General features: G+C 47.0%; 1 pseudogene; it reads right to left on the bottom strand.

The window, feature by feature from the left end:
* Positions 1-204: 204 nt before the first annotated feature.
* Positions 205-1,159, bottom strand: LOC106971052 (aldo-keto reductase family 1 member B10-like; annotated as a pseudogene).
* Positions 1,160-13,399: the final 12,240 nt, after the last annotated feature.

The following is a 13,399-nucleotide window of genomic DNA, read 5'->3' as shown; positions in this document are numbered from 1 at the left end:
CTGACCTAGACACAACCCTGCCTAGATTCTGGCCTACAGCAAGGCCAGGGTCACTGGGATTTCAGATCGGCTTGGCTAAAAGAGGACTCGGGTAGAGAGAGTTACACTGCAGTCAAGTCAAGAGAGAGAACCTGCCAGGTAATCTTATCAAGAGATTCAGCTTCAGTAAGTCTGCAGTAAAGGGATAAATCCTCTAAGTGAGAGCTAGAATCCACAGTGCTTGGCCCTCCAGTTCTACTGAGTTAGGTATGGTCACCATCTCATCATTACTCAGTTTAAAGTCAAAAGCCTTGATGTCCTCAACAATGCATGCCACTGTCGCAGACTTGGGGATTCCAGCCCTCTTCCCCTGGATGGGGAACTGAATCAGACCCTGGGCTGTGGGTTTTTTGGGCTCTGCATCAATCACCTTAATCTTGGGACCCTCCAGAAGCGAAAAGTCCTTGGGCTTGGCCCAGAGTCCTTCAGGAGAGCCCAGAAGGCTGTCAGTTGTAACGGGGATGCCCTCGGAATGGCAGTATTAGATCCATTTTTTCTTGTGTGGGGTATTTGCTTCTATTTCAGTCCAGGTTTGTTCAAGAGCCTTTCGATCTGGAAGTGGTGGAAGACTGCAAAGGCTCTCACCAGCCCCTCATCTACCAGCTCCTCCACGGCCCCCCAGGCTCCCAAGAACGTTAATTTACTGGTGAGGCCACTGCCTTATTGTCTTTGGAGAAAAAGTCCTTCCCAGGCTGCAATCCCGGTGACCAGTGAATCAAACAGACGTCCAAACAGTTCTGCGTCAGATCCTTCGAAGTCTTCTGACGGGCCTCTTTTGCTAGGATTCTCTCAAAGAAGGTGGGTCCTCACTTGCCAGTGATGAAGAGTTCGTCTTGCTTGACAACCTTCTCTTGGATGGCTTCTCCCACCTCATTCTTCCTCTTGATAGACACGGATAGGCTATCCTCACCTAGACTGTGCCTACATCAGCGGCCACCTTCACCGGCTCCTTGACTTTGCCTAGGGGAGACTTCCAGGTGCGCAGACCCACAAGAGACACCTTAGCTTTGGTACTGAGCTCCACGAAGGTGGCCCTGGTCAGGGATGAGACATTTCTGAGCAAGCAGGTAGATGTCCTGTGCCATGATTGAGGGCCCTGGCCCTCAAGCAGGGACTTCATCCGGGGTGCTCACTTTTGTATTCCCAACACTTAACACAGGGCCCGGCATGTTACCAATGTTCCCTAAGCACTATCGAATGAGTCTTTTTCAAAATTCATTAATTCCTTGCTTTCCTTACGGACTCAGCAACTGTTCCTGTATGCAACGGGACCTAGACTCTAAGTAAAGGGCAGAGTTACTCAAGGGCCAGGAACCGTTAGTTACTAGCCAAAACCAGGATAAGAAGCTTGTACTAGAAAGCAAATCTGACATGTTTCTCAGCAGTGCTCAGGGGGCATGACTTCCTTCTTCACAGCAACTTTCTTGATGAAGTAAATGGCTTCCCTTCTGGCACAACCTCCTTTCCTCGACAGACAGAACAGCGTGAAGTGGCAACTGTGGGTAGGTTGCATCGTTAACCAGGGAATTCCAATCCCGAGAATTGTACAGACAGAATTGGGGGAGGGACTGGAGAATTATGGGCTGCACACAACTGTGGGGTGGATGTAGAATTGGGGGGTGGGGAGACAGGCAACTGTGGGAACAAACGGAGAGTTGTGGGTAGAGGAGAACTATGAAAGCAAATGGACAATTATCAGAGCAAAGGGAACTGTGAGAGAAAATACAAAGTTAAAGATGGAAATTAGATTACTCGGAATTGTAAAGAGAATTGTGGGAGAAAATAAAGAAATAGGAGACTGGTGTCTCAGTGTAGGAAGGACGGGGACTTGTAGGAGAGCAAAGGTAGGAATATCCTTATGAAAGGAAAGGATATTGTGGGAGAAGCAAAGACTAGTGGGAAAGAAGGGGAATTATGGGAAAGACTGGAAAGCTCTGTGAAGAAGAGAAACGGCAGAGTGGGGATTTATCAGAATGAAAATACATTCTTGAGATGCACCTGGGTGGCTCAGTAGGTTCAGTGTCAGACATTGGCTCAGGCCGTGATCTCAGAGTCTGTGGGTTCGTGCCCCAGGAGCCTGCTTCAGATTCTGTGTCTCCCTCCCCCTCTCTCTCTGCCCCTTCCCTGCCTGTGCGCTGGCTCGCTCTCTCTTTGTCTCCCAAGAATAAACGTTTTAAAAAAATAAACATTTTTTAAAATTCTGAAAAAGACTGCAGAATTAAGAGATGGAAATTAGAATACTGGGAATCATAGAGAAAATTGTGGGAACTGCATATAACTGTGGGAAGGATGGGGAATTGTGGGAGAGCACGGGAATTAAAATCCAGGGACTTGGGGTGCCTGGGTGGCTCGGCTGGTTAGGTGTCCAACTTCAGCTCAGGTCATGATCTCACGGTTCGTGAATTCGAGCCCCGCGTCGGGCTCTGTGCTGACAGCTCGGAGCCTGGAGCCTGCTTCGGATTCTGTGACTCCCTCTCTCTCTCTGCCCTTCCCCCGCTCATGCTCTGTCTCTCTCTGTCTCTCAAAAAATAAATAAAATGCTGAAAAATGAGTAAATAAAATAAAATACAGGGACTTGTGGGAACGGCAGGGGCTTGTGGGAAAGAAGAACATTTATGGGAAAGAATGTTGAGAGATGGGCAGAAGAAACGTGAATGGAGAATTATCAGAATAAAAAAAATTGAGGGGCGACTGCAGGAGACGAGGGGCGATCGTGTGTGGGAGCTGGGTGTGGAAGAGAAATGGGCTAGTGGAGAGTTAGCAGAATGAAAATAAAATTTTGAGAGAGAATGGGGAATTGTGAAGGAGATGACAACTAGAATACCAGGAATTGTGGGAAACTGGAGAATTATAAGAGATGCAAATAATTATGGGAAGAACAGACTTGGAGCAGCGGAGACTTGGCAGAAAGGATATCAAGTTATTTTAGCAAAAACAAAACTGTTAGAGTCTAGAACGATGGAGACAAAAACTGTAATACTGAAACTTGTCGGAATGTCAGCGAGACCTGTGGGAAGCACGGGGAGAATGTAAACAGACTGAGAAAAAAGTTCTGAAAAAATGGGAGAATTATAGGGGCTGATGGGAAATTGTGGCAGAAAAGGAGAACAAAGAATGGAACTGTAAAGGAAAACAAATTGTAGGAAATTATAGAGAACTGTAGGAAAGCCTGGGCACCATGGGAGAGAAAGGCATTGTGGGAAAGAAAGAATTGTGAGGGAGAAGAGAATTTGAGACTGAGAATTGTAGGAAAGAACCCACTGTGAGGGACAAGATATTGTCGAAGCTGAAATACAAAAGCAGCACTGAGGAGAAAGAAAAAATGGCAGCTTTGGAAAGGTGACTCATTTTACCAGGACCAACTCTAAGTTCAGCTTGCAGCTCAGAGACCCACTGCTTTTAACTCTGCTCAACGCTTGGGTCTGATAGCAGCTGTTTCCTATTACGTTACAATGGCTCGGCAAGCTTACAGGCACCGCCTCTTCCATTCCAATGTCTGGGGTAGTATTCCAGACCCTCTCCATACTCTCCTCACAGGCCTTGCTCTGCCTCAGTTCAGAAAGTTCGACATAGTCAAAAAAGAACTATTGGGACCTCATCAAGATACAAAACCTTCTGCACAGCAAAGGAAGCAATTAACTAAAAGGCAGCCAACAGAATGGGAGGAGATATTTGCAGATGACATATCACATCAAGGGTTAGTATCCAAAATCTACAAAGAACTTCTCAAACTCAACACAAATAATCCAGTGAAGAAATGGGCAAAAGACACGAACAGACACTTTTCCAAGGAAGCCATCCAGAGGGCTAAGAGACACATGAAAAGATGCTCAACATCACTCATCGTCAGGGAAATACAAATCAAAACCCTCAATGAGATACCACCTCACACCTGTCAGAATGGCTCAAATGAACAACTCAGGAAACAACAGATGTTGGTGAGGATGTGGAGAAATGGGAACCCTCTTGCACTGTTGGTGGGAATGCCAAACTGGTACAGCCACTCTGGACAACAGGGTGGAAGTTCCTCAAAAAATTAAGAATAGAACTACCCTGTGACCCAAGAATTGCACTACTAGGTACTTATCCAAAGGATACAAAAATGCTGATCGATGGGGCACATACACCCCAGTGTTTATAGCAGCCCTGTTAACAATAGCCAAATGATAGAAAAGAGCCCAAATGTCCACTGACTGACAAGTGGATAAAGATGTGGTGTGTACACACACACACACACACACACACACACACACACACTCTACTCGGTGATCAAAAGGAATGAAATCTTGTCACTTGCAACAACGTGGATAGGACTAGAGCGTGTTATGCTAAGCACAATTAGAGAAAGACAAATCCAGGATTTCACTCCTATGTGGAATTTAAGAAACAGACAAACATAGGCAAAGGGATGGAAAAGTAAGATAAAAAGAGAGGGAGGCAAACCATAAGAGACTTAAATACAGAGAACAAACTGAGGGCTGCTGGAAGGGTGTTGGGTGGGGGGAGGGGCTAAATGGGTGATGGTCATTAAGGAGGGCACTTGTTGGGATGAACACTGGGTGTTACATGTAAGCGAGCAATCACTAAATTCTACTCCTGAAATCATTTTTACACGGTATGTCAACTAACTTGGACTTAAATAAAATTTAAAAACTAAAAGAAAGTTCGACATAGTAATTTAGTGCCTCTATGCTTTGCTATCCCTGAGATCCTACCCTTGGGAGTCCTGATGGGAGGTCTAACTTCAACATTCACAAGGCACTCATTTTTCATGTCAGTTTCAGTTGTCCAGAAAGCAAAGAAACATAGAGGTTTCGCTGAGTGACATTTTCCCCCTTTTGTAGTATATCTTCCAATGAATGGTAGGAAATCTGTTCATTCATCGGGAAATAGCCCATTTATCATTTTCATGAATAAATGTAACGAGAAGGCTAGGTTCAACTTGAAGTATTATAAATCATTGGCTTTCGAATTAAAAAAAAAAAGTCTTTGCTCACCTCTGGCTAAGAGCTGAGGGTTTCATATTGCCACATTTCTGGGTCTGTGATTTCACGAAGTGTTTATAATTATGACCAGGACATCTCCTGGATCTAATTCAGGACTCATTCATGTCTTGGTCTGTAATATTTTCCACATGTTGGTTTAGAAATGTTGTACCTCTGTTAGCAGCTCCCCGCTCTTAAAGTAAAATATCCCTCATGTTTTTAAGTGGGAAGAACATTGTAATGTTACACGGTTACCTTCTCTTTGAGGTACTTCTGTGCCTATACATGTACGTGAATGTTTTAAAGATTACCTTTAGGGCGCCTGAGCGGCTCAGTCGGTTAAGCTTCCAACTCTTGATCTCAGTTCAGGTGGTGATCTTGCCCGTTCATGGGATTGAGCACAGAGCCTGCTTGGGATTCTCTACCCCTCTCTGCCACTCCCCTGCTCACGCTGTCTCTGTCTCTCTCAAAAGAAATCAATAAGCTTTAAAAAAAAAAAATCAAAGAAATAATAAATTAAAAAAAGGCCTATCTTTAACTGAAAGCTGACAATCACTGGAAGCAAAGGCAGTCCAGTTAATTCCTCTTCCCAGGAGCAAATGAACGAAGGCAAAATGACAACCAGAGTCTACGTGATTCCAAAAAAGGATGGCACTGGAGGGGACAAGCAGTCAGGACTGTCGCCATACAGCTCTGACAGCAGAAGGTCAGACAGAGAATTCAATGAACCAGGTAACGCTAAGGTATCCACATAGTCCAAGGAGAATCCCATTTTCATCGTCTAGTCACTTTTTAGGAGTTAATTCATATATTTTTTAATTTTTTTAATGTTTATTCTTTTTTGAGAGACAGAGAGAGCATGAGAGACAGTGGGACAGGGCAGAGAGAGAGAGGGAGACCTAGAATCTGAAGCAGGCTCCAGGCTGTGAGCTGTCAACACAGAGCCTGATGCGGGGCTCGAACTCACGAGCCGGGAGATGGTGACCTGGGCCGAAGTCGGATGCTCAACCGACTGAGCCACCCAGGCGCCCCCACTTTTCGTTGTTTTGAAACTTAGAAAAAGCATAGTACTTCCTCCGTACAAAGAAATCGGAAAGTTTCCGAAGCATCAAGGGAGAAGGCCACCTCCCACTTAGCCTGGGTCCTCCCGTCACTCAATATCCCTCCCTGGAGAGAATACGGTTACCATTTCCTATGTAGAGAGGATTCCTCTTCAAAATAAACAGGAGTCTCGAGCTCAAACTGTTTTCCGCTAATATTATTCAATATGCGATGTGGCAAAATTCCATTCCAACAAAATAATCTGCAATGAACCTGAAAGCACGGGACCTGTATTGGTGCAGCCCAACAATGGGGGTCGAGAAGTTGCGTGGGAAGAGTCAGTGGGTCTATTTGAATGAGAGACACCCGAACTATCGGCGACTTCTGTGCCAAGGGCAACGTTCTGGGTCCTTTTCAATCTAGGAGTTGCTCTCCTGCACCAACAACCCTATGGCTCTAGCCCTCAAAAAGTCAGCCCAACTTAGAAAGCCAAAGCCCAGGATGCCACATGCCCAAGTCAACAGAGAATTCTAGACCGTCAAAGGAAAAATGCAACTTGCTGGAATTTCTTAAATCTGTGCTCTAACAGCTGGGGACATCAGAATCTAAATCTTAAAAACACAATCCTCAAAGGCTGTATCCTCCACTAACAGAAATCACCCAAGACTCAGACTTACTAGAATTGGGAAACACAGAGCACCTGAATATAACAAAGTGACCTTCCTCATAAGGCTGGCAGGAAATGTCCAGCAGCCTGGGGCCAGGAGACAAGAGGGCCCAAGGCCAGCAATCAAGTTAGCAAACAGAAGCAGAAAATCTGGGGACGCCTGGGTGGCTCAGTCGGTTAACTGTCCGGCTCTTGGTTTCAGCTCAGGTCACGGTCTCACGGCTTGTGAGTTCAAGCCCTGAGTCAGGCTCTGTGCTGACAGTTCAGAGCCTGCTTGGGGTTTTCTCCCCCTCTCTCTGCCTCTGCCCGCCTCACGTGCGCACTCTCGTTCTCAAACTAAGTTAAAAAAAATAATTTAGGACGAGTTTTGGCAAAGCTGCTGGGAAGTGTGGGAGCCTAAGCATACCATTAGAGGAAAGTTGTGTCTCCCAACCACAGGCTGCCTCAGTTTCCTCTTGCACTCGATATTGATTTCCAAGCACAGGCACTAGTCCCCAACTGGGGTGGATCTCCGCTCCTGCCGCTGAAGGCCTGCACGCTACATGCCGACGGCTGGCCTAGGGCACTGCCGGGTCTCTCTCGGGCTTTACTGTGTTAGCATCAGCCATGTCCACGTGTAGGGAACTTGGGAGTCGAGGTCACAAGCAGTCGGTCTCCAGCCTTGTCCTGAGAAATCTCCATGTGCTACACTTAACTATTTAGGAAGCTATACATAGTTCACTTCCTTAGAGAGGGTTTCATTTTGACTAACTTTTCTGTTGTCATTTTATCGTTAGCAAAAGAAGCCTTTTAGCTATTAAGGGAATTGAGCGGGTCAACTGTGGCAATCACAATCAGGTTTCTGGGGCTAAGAGGCAGATCAACTGAACAAATGCGCTGCACAACCCGGGTCCTGCTAAGGCCCGAGTTTTTGGATGCGTAAGCACTGTCTGAAACACCTGTAGAGCAAGAGGCCAAACTCTGACACAGCTGATGACAGAAGAGTTCAAGAAGGCTCCTGGCGGAGGCAAAAACGTATTAGGAAAAGAGCAGAGGGGTGCCTGGGTGGCTCCTTCAGTTCAACATCTGACTCTTGACCTCGGCTCAGGTCATGATCTTCCGGTTCGTGAGTTCAAACCCCACGCTGGGCTCCTTGCTGACAGTGTGGAGCCTGCTTAGGGTTCAGTCTCAGACCTTCCCTCGTGTGCTCTCAAAAACTTAATAAACTTAAAAAAAAAAAGAGCAGACCCCAGGAGTGGAGAAAATTCCCAAACTCGATCACATCATCCTCAGTCGGCTGTTAACAAGGGCTCAGTGTCATAGAAACACAGTGCTTCACAAAATCCCTTTCAGCAGAAAATGAATGTCCCTCTGCTTCTTTTTTTGCATACACGCGGGCTAGAGCACATCTCCCATTTCAGGATCTGTTCTCGTTTGTCCAAGCGGAGGTTCGGAAACAGCACATTTGTGGGAACGGAATACAATGCCTGCCTGCGAAACTGATCCCCGAGAGAGACAGAGGCCATTTCTGTGTGTGGTAGGCCGGCTTGACCCACTTATCTGTACGGGTGAAACTCAGAACTGAGTTATCAAAACCCTGGGAACATTTCTAAGCTCTCGGCATTTCCACGCAAGTTTCCATAAGCACGGCCTAAGACTTCCTTCTACATCCAGAACCATTTTGGAAGAACTCTAAACCGTAGCAAGAAAAGGGGTTTCTGGAATTCATGGTCTTGTTTTCATCCGTGTAAAATTTTCAAACTTTCTATCTGAGTTTATTTTGGGGCCGAACTCCAAAGTACAAAAGGGGGCACCCGGGGGGGGTCCGTCGGTTGAGCGTCCAACTCTTGATTTCGGCTCAACTCATGCTGCGGGGACTGTAGGGTCGAGTCGCGTGTTGAGCCCTGCGCAGAGCGTGGAGCCTGCTTGGGATGCTCTCTCCTCCTCTGCCCTTTTCCCCCAATCCACACGCACACTCTCAAAAAAAAAAAAAAAAAAGAAAGGTACAAAAAGATTTGCCATGAAAAAATACACCTTGTTCCTTCTCTCCAACAAGGATATTGAACGCTACCTGAGCCCTGTGTTCCTGGAAAACAGAAGAAGGAAATCTCCCCAGGTTTTGGATTCCAGGAAGCAGCTTACTATGAAGAACCACCTTTCTCCACAGGACTTCATTAAGACTCTCCAAATTCCCATTTTTTTGCCTTGAAAATGATTAGCTGAGGGGCGCCTAGGTGGCTCAGTCAGTTAAGCATCCAACTGTTGCTTTAGGCTCAGGTTATGATCTCATGGTTCGGGAGATCAAGCCCCGCATCCGGGTCTGTGCTGTCAGCACAGAGCCTGCTTGGGATTCTCTCTCTGCCCCTTCCTCTCTCCAGCTCTCTCAAAAGAAATAAACATTAAAAAAAAAAAAAAAGTGCTTCGCTGAATTGTTCTGTCCCCACCCAGCAATCAAAACAAGCTTGTTCATGGAAGTTTGACTAAATCAAGTCTGGGTTTTTTGCTCAATCCCCACATCCCGCTTCTCCCCGAAGGCAACCCCGGTTCCCAGTGGGTCACATATCCTCCCCTAGATGGTCTGTATTTACAGCAACAGGTCTGTAAACATTCCTATCATTTCTACCTTATTTCCATGTGACAGCGTGTTTTATGGATTATCCCACTAGCCTATGTGGCCGGCCTCACTGGATCTTGAGCTATGGAGTCTTCTATGGCATTTTGCGGGGGCCCTAGCTTTTATCTCCCCGGTCCCCTACCGATGGGCATTTAGGCCAGCGCACGGGCTCCAATGTGAGGAATTTTTGCATACACGGGTCATCTTGCACATAGGTGCACATGTTCATAAGAGACTACCTAACTGGACGGGGTGCCCGGGGGGGCTCAGTCGCTTAAGCGTCCTACTTCAGCTCAGGTCATGATCTCACGGCTTGTGAGTTCGAGCCCCGCGTCGGGCTCTGTGCGGACAGCTCGGAGCCTGGAGCCTGCTTTGGATTCTGGGTCTCCCCTTTTCTCTCTGCCCCTCCCCTGCTCACACTCAGTCTCTCTCAAAAATAAATGTTTAAAAATTAAAAAAAAAAAAAAAAAAAAAAAGACTACCTAATTGGAGAATTCCGGTCAGAGCATATAGGTATGCTGTATTTCGTTTGACAGTCGATTGTCCTAAGAAGCTGTACCAATTTACAGTACCATTAGCCAATTTTCTTTTTTTTAATGCGGCATCTTGTCCCAATCCAGATTTACAGAGTCAATTTGCAGTTCACCCCTGGCCACTTATTAGAACCCCCTGGGTCGAGTTAAAGAATTCTGATGCCCAGGTCATACCAAAGAAATCAGAATGGAGGGATTTAAAAAAAATTTTTTTTTTAATGTTTATTTTGAGAGAATGAGAGACAGTGTGAGCAGGGAAGGGACAGAGAGAGAGAGGGAGAGAGAGAATCCCAAGGCAGGCTCCACACTTGTCAGCGTGGAGCCCAATACGGGGCTTGAACTCACCAATGGCGACATCATGACTGGAGCTGAAATCAAGAGTTGGAGGCTTAACTAGCTGAGCCACCCAGGTGCCCTAGAATGGGGATATCTTTTCATAGCTCCCCAGATGATTACGGCGTGCAAAGCCATTACCTTAGAAATCGATGGTTACCGAGGACCGGTTTTATTTATTACGTGCCTCTTTGAATGTGACCATGTGGGATGTGGGAAAAAAGTGGTTCCCCCGCCTCCTGGGGATTCTGAATTCTTTAATTCCTTCCAACTGGGGTACACACAGCAAACTTATTTGGGGCCGTTTAATGTTGGGGACCATCAGGGAGTTCCTTTGCCCTATTCAAACTTTTAACCTCATCTGTGCCCATTTTGTGCATCCCATTTTTTTGTTTATTTTTGAGAAAGAGAGAGAGAGAGAGAGAGAGAGAGAGAGAGAGAGAGACAGGTAGGATCCGAAGTGGGCTCTGCACGGACAGCAGCGAGCCGAATGCAGGGCTGGAACTGGCCAACCGTGAGATCATGACCTAAGCCGAAGTCAGGGGCCCAACCGACTGAGCCACCCAGGCGCCCCATCCATTTCTGAATAGCCACCTCAAGATGGCGACCCTGCCGGGGGTGGGGGGTGTTTCCTGGGACTCTCCTCAGTCTTCGTTTCCCTCTGAGCACATTTCTCCTAGTCACGATCTCGTAGTAACCGTTTACAAGTTTCCACTTGGGGGGGCAAGATTTCCTAGACTCCCCTCAGCCTGCTCCTATCCTCTCGTTAACCTCAGGTTTTTATCAGCATTTGTAAGACACAGGAGGTCAAGCGGGGACGGCCAAAGTGACAAGGCTCCCTGAGTTTTGTCCGTTTTTCAGTAATAAGGTTAAATGAGGTGCCCCTGTGAAGGGAGTCCCCCCTCCCCCCCTTAACCACAGCAGTCACCAGTCCCACCTGGCTTGCATAGAAACTTCTGGGCAGCTTTACCTGGAGCGTTCCACAGAGTCATTCACAGAGGGAGGGGGGCAGTACCCCTTCTCAGGGTTAACAGATCCTCCGGTGGCTTTTGTCCGGTCCACTAGGCTGCCTGTTCCTTCAGGAACAACCTCCTATTTAGGTCTGGATCAACTCAAACACGGACTTCCCCTCGGCGGCATTCAAAAGCAAAGACAGTCCTGATTAGTCGCTTTCATAATCCATTTCAGCAAAGGTTGCTTAGGAAACTGATCCACAAAAATGAGGCCGCCCGTCCCCAAAATGATAGCTTCACACCGCACACCCTAGTTTCGATAGTTTCTTGGTTTCGCCCTTCCCCCGTGGCGACTACCTTCCTGCTGACCAGAGGTCGTAGAGGGGCTTTGTGTTGTCCCTGCAGAAGTTTCCCCTTTTCTACGTGGCTTCGAGGCTAGTGGCCAAAGCTCAGGCCCACTGAAATCTAAGCTGGGTCCAGCATCGCAGCCTGAGCCAGCACCCTTGTAATTTCATTTTGGCTGTTACAGATAACAATAACCCGGGGGGTTGAAAATTCTGCTTTTTTCTTCTTAGTCTGCATTTCCTTATGCGCCCAGTGAACCAAGTCCCCAGCCGCTGGATCCGTCCCTAGATTCCGTCTGTAACTCTTACCTTTGTAACTCAGGGACAAAGACGCACTCACCACCCCCGTCCTCCTGCGTTTTTATGGAGGCTCCACCACATCATTGAGTGAATCACTGACTGTCGGTGATTGATTCAACCTCCTGCCCTCCTCGGAGCTCAGGGGGTGGGACCGAAAGTTCCAGCCCTAGAATCACCTGGTTGCCTCTATCCTTAGGTGCTCTCCCAAAGTACCTCGTTAACACAACAAAACACACCTCTAAGGCTCTCCACGTTGAGGCAATTCCAAGGGTTTTAGGAGCTCCGGGGAATCGTAAGATCATGACCTGAGCCGAGATCAAGAGTCGGACGCTTAACCGACTGAGCCCCCCACCCCAGGTGCTCCCAAATATATATATTTCTTATTACAAATCACAATATCACAACAGGCGGAATTTTTCTTAAAATGCAGCCTAAATCCTGCCACTACCGTCCTGGAGACTTGAAATGGTTTCCCATCCTCTTCTGCAACGGCGTTGAGTTCTTTGTATACGGATTCCTGGCCTCGCTGCCCTGAGCTGTGTGTGGAAGCAGGTTTGGGATCAAGTCAGGAGTGACCAGAAGAGTGTCTGACACACTGTAAGACCTCTATAGGTTGTTGAAAGAGTGAATGGCTCACACACTTATTTATACGCTTAGGCTGGGCTGCAAACTGGAACCCCCCTGGACCAATGAAATCAGAATACCTGGGGGTGGGATCGGGCCACCCGGGGCGGGTGGTCAACTGTTTCAGAGAATTGAGCACCGGCTTATACGAGCCTTCTAATGCGCCAGCTCAGACTCCCCTGGGAGTTCTTTGGGACGAACTCATTTGTCTTTAATTTTTATTTTGCCCCCCTCACAGATTTGTTCATCTCTCTCTCTTCCCCCCCCCCCCCGCCCCCCGCCTCTGTGCTGTCCGATATGGTAGCTACTAGCCACAGAGGGCAACTAAAATTCGAATTACAATATTCAGTTTATCGGTTGTGCTAGCTACGGGTCAAGTGCGCAAAGGCAAAGGGTTATTTAAAATTACAATACAATTCCTTAGGCTCACATTTCTAGTGTTTAACTGGCACATGTAGTTAGTGATTACCATATTTGAGAAAGACCAAATGAGGGCTAATGGGGTGGAGGAGAGTATATAGTATGCAGTGACTGTACGCTCTGAGAAGGTGACGACGATCATAACTGCAGTCGATCTAATGTTTACACGAATTTATAAGAGTATTTAGAACGGTGATGAGGACAGGAAACCAATTTGTTGTTGGAAAAACTAATCAAGGAAGCGAATCAAAGATCTATCCCACTTTCGTCTACGAACCGTAACAGTGGGTGACAAGTACTAAATGAGAGGAAGTCCCTCCCTATAAGAGTATTCCAACGAATAACTGTAAAAGAAAGGGTAAAATTAGAAAAGAACCATTTTGCAACCGCCGTTAATATATAAAGTACTAAACATCAGTGGCTGGTAACATCATCAAAAGAGAGACAACCAGACATGATGAGCTGTCTAGGTCGGGAATCATCACCATCCCGTGGTCCTGCCAGACAGAGCTGACCTAAGTCTGACGAGTCTCAGGATCCCACTGCTGAACTGCACGAAACACGGAG

This window comes from Acinonyx jubatus, chromosome X, assembly GCF_027475565.1.
Source record: "Acinonyx jubatus isolate Ajub_Pintada_27869175 chromosome X, VMU_Ajub_asm_v1.0, whole genome shotgun sequence".
NCBI lineage: Eukaryota > Metazoa > Chordata > Mammalia > Carnivora > Felidae > Acinonyx > Acinonyx jubatus.
This window is presented reverse-complemented; position numbering and strand designations above follow the sequence as displayed.